This window comes from Hypanus sabinus, chromosome 2 (genome assembly GCF_030144855.1).
Source record: "Hypanus sabinus isolate sHypSab1 chromosome 2, sHypSab1.hap1, whole genome shotgun sequence".
Taxonomy (NCBI): domain Eukaryota; kingdom Metazoa; phylum Chordata; class Chondrichthyes; order Myliobatiformes; family Dasyatidae; genus Hypanus; species Hypanus sabinus.
In genome coordinates this window covers 174,039,610-174,051,377 of record NC_082707.1, presented here as the reverse complement: position 1 = coordinate 174,051,377, position 11,768 = coordinate 174,039,610, and positions in this window count along the sequence as shown.

The window sequence follows — 11,768 nt, the reverse complement described above, 5'->3', positions numbered from 1 at the left end:
AAACCAAATTAAATAATAAAGGATTAAGAGGACAACCCTGACGGGTTCCTCTATATAGTCTAAAATGAGGAGATTTTTTATTGTGAGTTATAACCGCAGCCATTGGGGCTTGATAGATCAGTTAGATCCAGGAAATAAATCCCGGACAAAAATTAAATCTCTCCAAAACCTGAAATAAATAAGGCCATTCCACTCTATCAAAAGCTTTCTCTGCATCGAGAGAGGCAATAAATTCAGATTCTTTAACTGAGGGAGAATAAATAATATTTAGCAATCTTCGAATATTAAAATGTGAATACCTATTTTAATAAATCCAGTTTGATTATTTGAAATAACAGTAGGCAAAATATTCTCAAGCCTATTAGCCAGAATCTTAGAGAGAATTTTAAAGTCCACATTCAAAAAGGAAATTGGTCTGTGGGAGGCACATTCAGATAGATCTTTTCCTTTCTTAGGAATCAATGAAATTGATGCCTCATAAAAAGTTTTCAGAAGATTCCCAGAGGATATAGAATCAGCAAAGGTTTGACAAAGATGTGATGTAAGCATTTCAGTAAAGGTCTTATAAAATTCCACTGTGTATCCATCTGGTCCTGGAGCTTTCCCTAGTTGCATAAAGGATATAGCCCTAGCTATTTCCTCTTGTTTAATATGCACATCTAGTGTATTAATATCTTGAATAGAAATTTTAGGTATATTTAATTTCTGCAAAAATCTATTCATAAAGATAGTATTATCAGAGAATTCAGATTTATAAAGATTAGAATATAAATCCATAAATATATTAATTTCATGAGGGTCTAATGTTTCAGTTCTATCTGGTCTACTTATTTTCAAAATCTGTCTTCTGACCATATTTGCCATCAACTGACCAGCTAGCAATTTACCTGATCTATCACCATGTAAATAAAATTGACTAGTGGATTTTAAAATTTGCTGCTCAATGGGAAAGGTCAAAAGTGGATCATGCTGTGTTTGGAGTTCAACCCTTTCCTTATATAGATCTTCATTAGGTCTTACTGAATACGCTTTATCTATCTCTATAATTTTATTAGTAATCACTAAAAGTTCCACTCTGGTTTTCCTTCTTAAACCTGCTGAATATGAAACTATCTGTCCCCTAAGAAAAGATTTCATCATATCCCATATAACCAAATTTGACATACCTTCAGTCGTATTAAGTTCAAAAAATAAAGTTGAAAAAAAAGATCAGCTTTATTTGTACATTGAATCGTGCATAGTTTGCATCAATGACCAACCCAGTCCAAGGATGTGCTGGGTGCACATCCCTGTTCTTCTGGTCTCTGGGACTGCAAAGCATTATGCTAACCACCGTGCTGCCATGCCACTCTCAAGTTATGCAGTATGTTGAGAGATATTGCAAAAATCTCTCTCTTCTCATGTAACCTCATTGTCAAGGTCTCCATGTCAGGCACTGCCACAAGGTCATTGGCCCATCAAAGACTGCAGTTGTAGCTGCAGGAGTTGACACATTTCAATGGCACCATCACAGGGAAGTGAAGATTCCTTGACTATTTCAGATGAAGAACTGCTGCCTAAACACCATGGGCAGGTAGAAACTCTAAGAGTCCTCTCCATTTCCAGAAGCCTGGCCTGCTCTGTGAAACCTCTGTTAATCCTCCCATGCTGAAGTCTGAGGTGAAAGCCTACTAATCAACCCTTGCCGGGGGTTGGGGGGGGGGGGGAGCTGACTTGATTAGAAATCTTAGTACAAGGAAGTATGCACATACACACACACACACACACGTACTTTCTGGTATCAAGGATGGTGAGGTGAAGGCCCTTGAGATCAAATACATACAGTATATATTCTTTCCTGGTATGTGCTCAAAAAATTAGCAATTTTGATCTTAGGAAGACCAGAATCTTGTAATGTTTTTAAAAAATTAGAAACTTTTAACTGCATTAAACCTTGTTACAGTCATTACAAGAACTGGAAGAAATTAATCAACAAAAAGCCTCTGGATAACCCCTTTAGCAGCACCATTGGAAAACGTTTCCATTGGCGAATGCATGGTCAGCTGAGGTTAAAAGGGGATCTTAGTTGCACAGCTGATATTGAGCTTGCAAGCTAATTGTTGGCATGATCTGCCCATTTTGCAAATTTCTGGTGTGTTTTCATTGTTTAAATGTAAGCCCCTCTGCAAGATAAGATTTGGCATGATTTCTCTCACTAATTTGTGGATAAATTACCAAGGCCATTCTGGTATATTATATTAATTATTCTGAGAAATTACAGCTTCTGGCCCATGCTTTGTGCCAGAGGTGCCTGGAAATATTCAGCCTATTTCCTTGAAAATTGAAAATTAACCACAGATGCTTGAAGCACATATGTGGAAAGAAAAACAGTTAATAATTTTTAAAGATTTATGCATTATAAAACCACTGTATATCATTATTGATGCATGTTTAGAATGATTACTAACGTGGTTCACTTTGTCATGGATAGTGCTGAGCAGAACATTGGAGTTGCACAACAGGGATACGGAGGGGTAAAAGGTGAAAAGTCTTCATTTTTTAGTTGAGTCACTGCCCGCATTGTACTTTGTCTCAAACTTTGTCTTGTTGCCACTGTACTTATGTGGTTGAACCAATTGAGTTTCTATGCAGTGGTGATCCCAGGATGGTGTGGGATTCAGTGCTGGTAATGCCATTGACTGTTAAGAGTAGGTGATTAGATTCTCTCTTGTTGGAGATGGACATTGCTTAGTACTTTTTTGGAGGGATTGCTGTCTGTCATCTATCAGCTCATCACTGAGTGTTCTCTCATCTTGTTGCGAGCAAACACAAACTGCTTTATTTGTGGGAAATTGTGAAGGAATTGAACATTTTTTATCAACGACAGACATCCTCACTTCTGATCAAATGACGAAAGATCATTGGGCTGGGCACAGCCCTTACAGTGGATGCTCCAGCAGTGAAGTCCTGAAGCTAGGATAATAGACCTCCAAAAACCATAATGATTTTACGATGTGCAAGGTAGGATTCGAGTCATTGGAGTATTGTCTCCTTGATGACCATTGACGTCGGTTTTACCAGGGCTCCTTCATGACCCAATTGGTCAAATGCTGCCTTGGACTTTGCTTTCAGATTATCTCAATGCCTTCTGTGCTCACTTTGATCATCAGAACATGGATAAACCATCATAAACCCCCACATCCCCCGAATGATCCCATGACCTCACTCTCTGAAGCTGACATGCAGGCTGCCTTCAGGAGGGTGAATCCATGGAAAGCATCTGGACCAGACGTGTTACCTGGCTATGTACTAAAGACTTGTGCTGACTAACTGCCTGGTGTGGTCACTGAGATCTTCAACCTCTGGCTTCAGCAGTGTATGGTACCCACCTGCTTCAAGCAGACTTCAATTACACCATTGCCCAAGAAGAGCAGAGTGACCTGCCTCAGTAACCATCACCCAGTTGCACTTACAGTACATCCACAGGAAAACGCTATATGGTAAATTGTTGTATAAACAATTTTATTTTACATCTTCCATGATGCTGATTACAGTACTAGCATTTCCATCACAGCGTCACTTAGGCTGTAAGGTTATATACACTTGCACAACAGAAAATGAACACAATGCAATTTAAAGCCTTAAGACCAAAAAGCATACGTTTCTATTTTGCTCAAAAATACTAAGGACTTGTGGAAACTGTGGTGATTTCTTTTGAACTTACAGTCCTTAACATCTTGGACTATTTTTTCTGTGCCCATAGTCTGTTTTTTTTTATCAATTATGCTATTGTTTGCACTGTTGTAACTATATGTTGTAATTATGTAGTTTTGTGCAGGTCTTGTAGCCTTAGTTTTTGGTCTTGTTTTTGTCTGGTGGATTTGGAACTTCTTTCCGGGGAACGCACTAGACGGTAGCGCGATATTAATACGCAACAGCCTCTCTGGATTCTGGATTGGGGATTGCCAAACGTTACGTGGATTTTCTGGTGTAGTCTGTTTTGTCATATGCTTTTGTGATAACATTCTGGGGGAACGTTGTCTCATTTTTTAATTGCATTACATTTGTGGTTTCTAAATGACAATAAGCTGAACCTGAATCTGAATAACTTGATGTAAACATTTTACTTTTATGTATCCTATGATGTAGGATGTTTGGAGCCAGTATTATGTGTGTGCTCCCTAAATTATAGAAGATCCGCACCACCCAGGTCATGCTCTCTTCTCACTGTTGCCATCAGGAGGAAGGTACAAAAGCCTTAGGACCCACACCACCAGACTCTTGAATAGAAGGGGATAACTACACTCACTTGCCCCATCCTTGAAATATTCCTATAACCAATGATCTCACTTTAAGGACTCTATGTCACACCATCACATGCTCACATTATTTATTGCTATTTATTTATATTTGCATTTGCACAGTTTGTTGTCTTCTGTACTCTAGTTGACCTTTCATTGATCCTGTTATAGTTATTATTCTATAGATTTGCTGAAATGAATCTTACGGTTGTATTTGGTGACATATATGTACTTCGATAATAACATTTACTTTGAACTTTGATCTCCAGGGCATTCACCTCACTTCTATAATTCAGCTCTTTGGACCAAGGCTATTAGGAGGTCAGGAGTGGAATGGTAATGGTGAAACCAAATGGACTTTGATGAACAGGTTATTGGTAAGCACCATTTGATGGTTCTTTTCATGATACCTTGCATCACTTTGTTGTTGTTTGACTGATTGGATGGTGACTGGTCAGAATGAATATTCCTTGTTTTATGGTGAGCATGTCATATCTGGGCAAATTTCCAAGTGTTTAGGTCGATGTCAGTTTGTCACTGTAATGGAACAGTTTGGCTAGAGATACAGCTAATTCTAGAGTGCAGGCCTTCAGCACTATAACCAGGATATTGTCTGACCCATTGTCCTTGTTGTATCCAGTGCTCTCAACTGTTTCTATATGTCATATGCAGTTGACATGTGGAATTGGTTGGAGACTGGTTTCAGTGATGGTGGAGATCTCGGAGAAAGTCAAGGTGGACTTTCTATTTGATATTTCTAACCAAATCTAGTTTACAAAGACTTCTGCCCTACCTTTAGCATTCACTGGTAGATCTGTCATTGAAGATTTTTAGAATTTCATCCTGCTCAATTATAGATGTGGTAGGATCAGAGATTTAATCTAATCTGTTGGTTGTAAATTTGCTTCACTCTATTGCATGCTACTTTAGCTATTTAGCACACATCTTGTATTGCAGTGATATTTTTACCATTTTTAGGTGTGCATGATATTGCTTTGCATGTCCTTCTGCAAACCCCATGAATCAAGAATGATAGCCTGGCTTGATGGTAATAAGAGAGTGAGGGATACTGATTACGGTAGTTTACATTTCTGACATTCTTAATGTTTCACCTTATGGATGTCCAGTTTTGTGTTGGCACATCAGTTTTGAGTCTGTCCTATTTAGGACAACCGTAGTACCACTCAACACAATGTAAATTGGTCTAGAAACACAGTTTTCATAAAGACTGTGTCTCTAGAACAATTTAGATAAAGACTGTGTCATGATCACTTCATAAGCAACATCGTGTTGGTTCACTCACTATCTGCTTTAAATACACCCATGGATTTGGCCTCCACCGCAGTTTGTGGCAGAGAATTCCACAGATTCACTACTCTCTGGCTAAAAAAGATCTTGCCTACCTCTGTTACAAAAGGTCACCCTTCAATTCTGAGCGTGAGACCTCTTTTTCTTTGATTCAGAGCAAGAAGGCTGCGAGTGAACGGCTGATTTTGGGAGCAAAGGCAGTTTTACTGCTTGGGGTAAAATAGAGGCAAGACTGTGCAGGCGCATGATGTCAGCCAGTAGAGCACGAAAGGTTTAAAAAGATGACCACCATATCCAGCAGGCAGCGGACTGAGAGGCAGCAGAGTGAAGGGCTTTGGCTCAACGGGCTTAGATAGTAATGAGAAGAGGTGAGGTAGGTTTACCTGTGTTATCTGCAGAAAGGAGGAAGTATGTATGTGAGGCCGGTGTTCTGTGCTCAGTGTCAGATGTGGGAGGTCTTGGAGTCTCCCAGCCTCCCGGACGGCCATATTGGCACCTGGAGTGTCGAGCTGCAGCTCCAAAGGGACTGAGTTAGAGAACTGGAGGTGCAGCTCGATGACCTTCGCCTAGTCAGGGAGAGTGAGGAGGTGATAGAGAGGAGTTACAGGCAGGTGGTCACACCAGAGCCACAGGAGACAGACAAGTAGGTCACAGTCAGGAGGGGGAAGGGGAAGAGTCAGGTATGAGAGAGTACCCCACCCCTGTGGCTGGGCCCCTTGACAATAAGTACTCCTGTTTGAGTACTGTTGGGGAGGGACAGCCTAACTGAGGGAAGCGACAGTGGCCATGCCTCCAGCGCAGTGTCCGGCCCTGTGGCTCAGAAGGGTAGGGAAAGAAAGAGGAATGCGGTAGTGATAGGGGACTCTATAGTTAGGGGGTCAGACAGGCGATTTTGTGGATGCAGGAGAGAAACTCGGTTGGTAGTTTGCCTCCCAGGTGCCAGGGTCTGGGATGATTCAGATCACCTCCAAGATATCCTGCGGTGGGAGGGAGAACTGCCAGAGGTCATGGTACACATTGGTACCAATGACATAGGTAGGAAAAGGGAAGAGGTCCTGAAAAAAGACTACAAGGAGTTAGGAAGGAAGTTGAGAAGCAGGACCGCAAAGGTAGTAATCTCGGGATCACTGCCTGTGCCACGCGACAGAGAGAATAGGAATAGAATGAGGTGGAGGATAAATATGTGGCTGAGGGATTGGAGTAGGGGGCAGGAATTCAGATTTCTGGATCATTGGGACGCCTTTTGGGGCAGGTATGACCTGTACAAAAAGGACAGCTTGCACTTGAATCCCGGGGGACAAATATCCTGGCGGGGAGGTTTGCTAAGACTACTGGGGAGAGTTCAGACTAGAATAGTTGGGGGGGTGGGAACCAAACTGAAGAGACCGGGGAAGAGGCGGCTGGCTCACAAATAGAGAAAGCTAGGAGACAGTGCTTGAGGGAGGATAGGCAGGTGATAGAGAAGAGACGCGCTCAGACCGAAGGTTTGAGATGTGTCTATTTTAATGCAAGGAGTGTTGTGAACAAAGCAGATGAGCTTAGTACTTGGAGATATGATGTGGTGGTCATTATAGAGACTTGGATGGCTCAAGGACAGGAATGGTTACTTTAAGTGCTGCGTTTTAGACGTTTCAGAAAGGATAGGGAGGGAGGCAAAAGAAGCATTGTTGATAGTGTCACGGCTGCAGAAAAAGTGGATGCCATGGAGGGATTGTCTGCAGAGTCTCTATGGGTGGAGATTAGGAACAGAAAGGGGTCAATAACTTTACTGGGTGTTTTTTATAGGCCACCCAATAGTAACAGGGATATCGAGGAGCAGATAGGGAAACAGATCCTGGAAAGGTGTAATAATAGCAGAGTTGTTGCGATGGGAGATTTTAATTTCCCAAATATCGATTGGCATCTCCCTAGAGCAAGGAGTTTAGATGTTAGGTGTGTTCAGGAAGGTTTCGTTACATAATATGTAGATAAGCCTGCAAGAGGAGAAACTGTATTTGATTTGGTATTAACCATATAACAACTACAGCACTGAAACAGGCCATCTTGGCCCTTCTAGTCCATGCTGAATGCTTACACTCACCTAGTCCCAAAGACCAGCACTCAGCCCATAACCCTCCACTCCTTTCCTGTCCATATACCTAACCCATTTTACTTTAAATGACAATACCGAACCTGCCTCTACCACTTCTACTGGAAGCTCATTCCACACAGCTACCACCCCCTGAGTAAAGAAATACCCCCTTGTGTTACCCCTAAACTTTTGCCCCCAACTCTCAACTCATGTCCTCTTGTTTGCATCTCCCCTACTCTCAATGGAAAAAGCCTATCCACGTCAACTCTATCTATCCCCTTCATAATTTTTAATATCGCTATCAAGTCCCCTCCCCCAACCTTCTACGCTCCAAAGGATAAAGACCTAACTTGTTCAACCTTTCTCTGTAACGTAGGTGCCGAAACCCAGGTAACATTCTAGTAAATCTTCTCTGTACTCTCTCTATTTTGTTGACATCTTTCCTATAGTTCAGTGACCAGAACTGTACACAATACTCCAAATTCGGTCTTACCAATGCCTTGTACAATTTCAACATTACATCCCAACTCCTATACTCAATGCTCTGATTTATAAAGGCCAGCATACCAAAAGCTTTCTTCACCACCCTATCCATATGAGATTCCACCTTCAGGGAACTATGCACCATTATTCCTAGATCACTCTGTTCCACTGCATTCTTCAATGCCCTACCATTTACCATGTATGTCCTAACCATGTCCTTACCATGTATTGGGAAATAAACCTGGTCAGGTGTCAGATCTGTCAGTGGGAGAGCATTTTGGAGATAGTGATCATAATTCTATCTCCTTTACAATAGACAAGTTAGAAAAGTGTTTAATTGGAGTAAGGGGAATTATGAGGCTATCAGGCAGGAAATTGGAAACATATGCCCTCAGGGAAAAGTGCAGAAGAAATGTGGCAAATGTTCAGGGGATATTTGTAAGGTGTTCTGCATAGGTACGTTCCAATGAGACAGGGAAGTTATGGTAGGGTACAGGAACCGTGGTGTACAAAGGCTGTAATAAATCTAGTCAAGAAGAAAAGAAAATCTTACAAAAGGTTCAGAGAGCTAGGTAATGTTAGAGATCTAGAAGATTATAAGGCTAACAGGAAGGAGTTTAAGAAGGAAATTAGGAGAGCCAGAAGGGACCATAAGAAGGCCTTGACGGGCAGGATTAAGGAAAACCCCAAGGCATTCTACAAGTATGTGAAGAGCAAAAGGATAAAACATGAAAGAATAGGAACTATCGAGTGTGACAGTGGGAAAGTGTGTATGGAATCAGAGGAAACAGCAGAGGTATTTAATGAATACTTTGCTTCAGTATTCACTATTGAAAAGGATCTTGGTGATAGTAGTGATGACTTGCAGCAGACTGAAAGCTTGAGCATGTAGATATTAAGAAAGAGGATGTGCTGGAGCTTTTGGAAAGCATCAAATTGGATAAGTCGCTGGGACTAGATGAAATGTACCCCAGGCTATTGTGGGAGGCGAGGAAGGAGATTGCTGAGCCTTTGGTGATGATTTTTGAATCATCAATGGTGACAGGAGAGGTTCTGGAAGATTGGAGGGTTGTGAATGTTGTTCCTTTATTCAAGAAAGGGAGTAGAGATAGCCCAGGAAATTATAGACCAGTGAGTCTTACCTCAGTGGTTGATAAGTTGATGGAGAAGATCCTGAGAGGCAGGATTTATGAACATTTGGAGAGGTATAATATGATTAGGAGTAGTCAGCATGGCTTTGTCAAGAGCAGATCGTGCCTTATGAGCCTGATTAAATTTTTTGAGGATGTGACTAAACACGTTGATGAAGAGCAGTAAATGTAGTGTATATGGATTTCAGCAATGCATTTGATAAGGTACCCCATGCAAGGCTTATTGAGAAAGTAGGGGGGCATGGGATTCAAAGGGATATTGCTTTGTGGATTCAGAACTGGCTTGCCCACAGAAGGCAAAGTGTGGTTGTGGATGAGTCATATTCTGCATGGAGTTCAGTTACCAGTGGAGTGCCTCAGGGATCTGTTCTGGGACCCTTACTCTTTGTGATTTTTATAAATGACCTGGATGAGGAAGTGGTGGGATGGGTTACTAAGTTTGCTGATGACACAATTGTTGGAGGTGTTGTGGAAAAGGTGGAGGGCTGTCAAGAGTTTACAGTGGGACATTGATAGGATGCAAAACTGGGCTGAGAAGTGGCAGATGGAGTTCAACACAGTTAAGTGTGAAGTGGTTCATTTTGGTAGATGAAATATGATAGCAGAATATAGTATTAATGGTAAGAGTCTTGGCAGTGTGGAGAATCAGAGGGATCATGGGGTCTGAGTCCATAGGACGCTCAAAGCAGCTGTGCAGGTTGATTCTGTGGTTAAGAAGGCATATGGTGTATTGGCTTTCATCAATCGTGGAATTGAACTTAGGAGCCAAGAGGTAATGTTGCAGCTACAGGACCCTGGTCAGACCCCACTTGAAGTACTGTGCCCAGTTCTGGTTGCCTCACTACAGGATGTGGAAGCCATAGAAAGGGTGCAGAGGAGAATCACAAGGACATTGCCTGGATTGGGGAGCATACCTTATGAGAATAGGTTGAGTGAACTAGGCCTTTTCTCCTTGGAGCGAAGGAGGATGAGAGGTGACCTGATAGAGGTGTATAAAATGATGAAAGGCATTGATTGTGTGGATAGTCAGAAGCTTTTTCCCAGGGCTGAAATGGTTGCCACAAGAGGAGGGCATAGTTTTAAGGTGCTTGGAAGTAAGTACAGAGGAGATTTCAGGGGTAAGTTTTTTACTCAGACATTTGTGAGTGCGTGGAATGGGCTGCCGGCTATGGTGCTGGAGGTGGATATGACAGGGTCTTTTCGAGACCTTTGTATAAGTACATGGAGCTTAGAAAAATAGAGGGCTACGGGTAAGCCTAGTAATTTCTAAGGTAGGGACATGTTCGGCACAACTTTGTGGGCCGAAGGGCCTGTATTGCGCTGTAAGTTTTCTGTGTTTCTATGTTTAGTTCTGGATACCCCCACCATAGGAATCATCCCCTCCACATCCACCGTATCTCGTCCTTTTAACATTCGATAAGTTTCAACGAGATCCACCACCCCCCAGTTTTCTTCTAATTTCCAATGAGTACACACCCAAAGCTGCCAAATGCTCCTCATATCTTAACCCCTTCATTGCTAAAATCATAGTCATGAATCTCCTTTGGACTCTCTTCATTGACAACACATCTTTTCTGAGATATGGGGCCCAAAACAGTTGACAATACTCCAAGTGTGGCCTGACCAGTGTCTTTTAAAAACTCAACATTAACTCCTTGCTTTTATATCCTATTCCCTTTGAAATAAATGGCAGCATTGCACTTGCCTTCTTTCCCACAGACTCAACCTGTAAATTAATATTCTGGGAGTCTTGCACAAGAACTCCAATGTCCCTTTGCACCTCTGATGTTTGAATTTTCTCCCCATTTAGATAATAGTCTGCACTATTATTCCTTCTACCAAAATGTATTATATATTTCCCAATACTGTATTCCATCCGCCACTTTTTTGCCCATTCTTCCGATTTGTCTAAGTGCTGCTGTAATTGCATTGTCATGAGAATTTGTGTGATTACGATTTTTTTTTCAGAAGTACAAAGAGTAAGAGAGGCAAGTATGGATATTGGACCACTGGAAAACAACACTGGAGAGGTAGTAAGGGAAACAAAGAAATGGCAGATGAACTGCAAAGGTAGTTTACATCAGTCTTCATTGTCGAAGATACCAGCAAAATGCCAGAAATTCTACCATCAGGACAGAAGTGACTGTAATTACTATCGCTATGGAGAAAATGCTTGGAAAGCTGAAAGGTCTGAAGATGGTTAAGTCACTTGGACCAGATGGACTCCACCCCTGTATTCTGAAAGAGGTAGATGAAATGACTCTGGCATTGGTAATGATCTTTCAAGGATCACTAGATTCTCAAATGGTTCCAGGGGATTGAAAAATCACAAAAGTCCACTCTTTAAGAAGGGAGGGAGGCAAAAGGTAGGAAATTGATCTAACTTTCACTCTCAGTTAGACTGACTCGGTCTAAGAAATGGTTTATAAGTCACGACAATTTCAAGGCCAAACAACTTCATGCTGACGTGAAAGA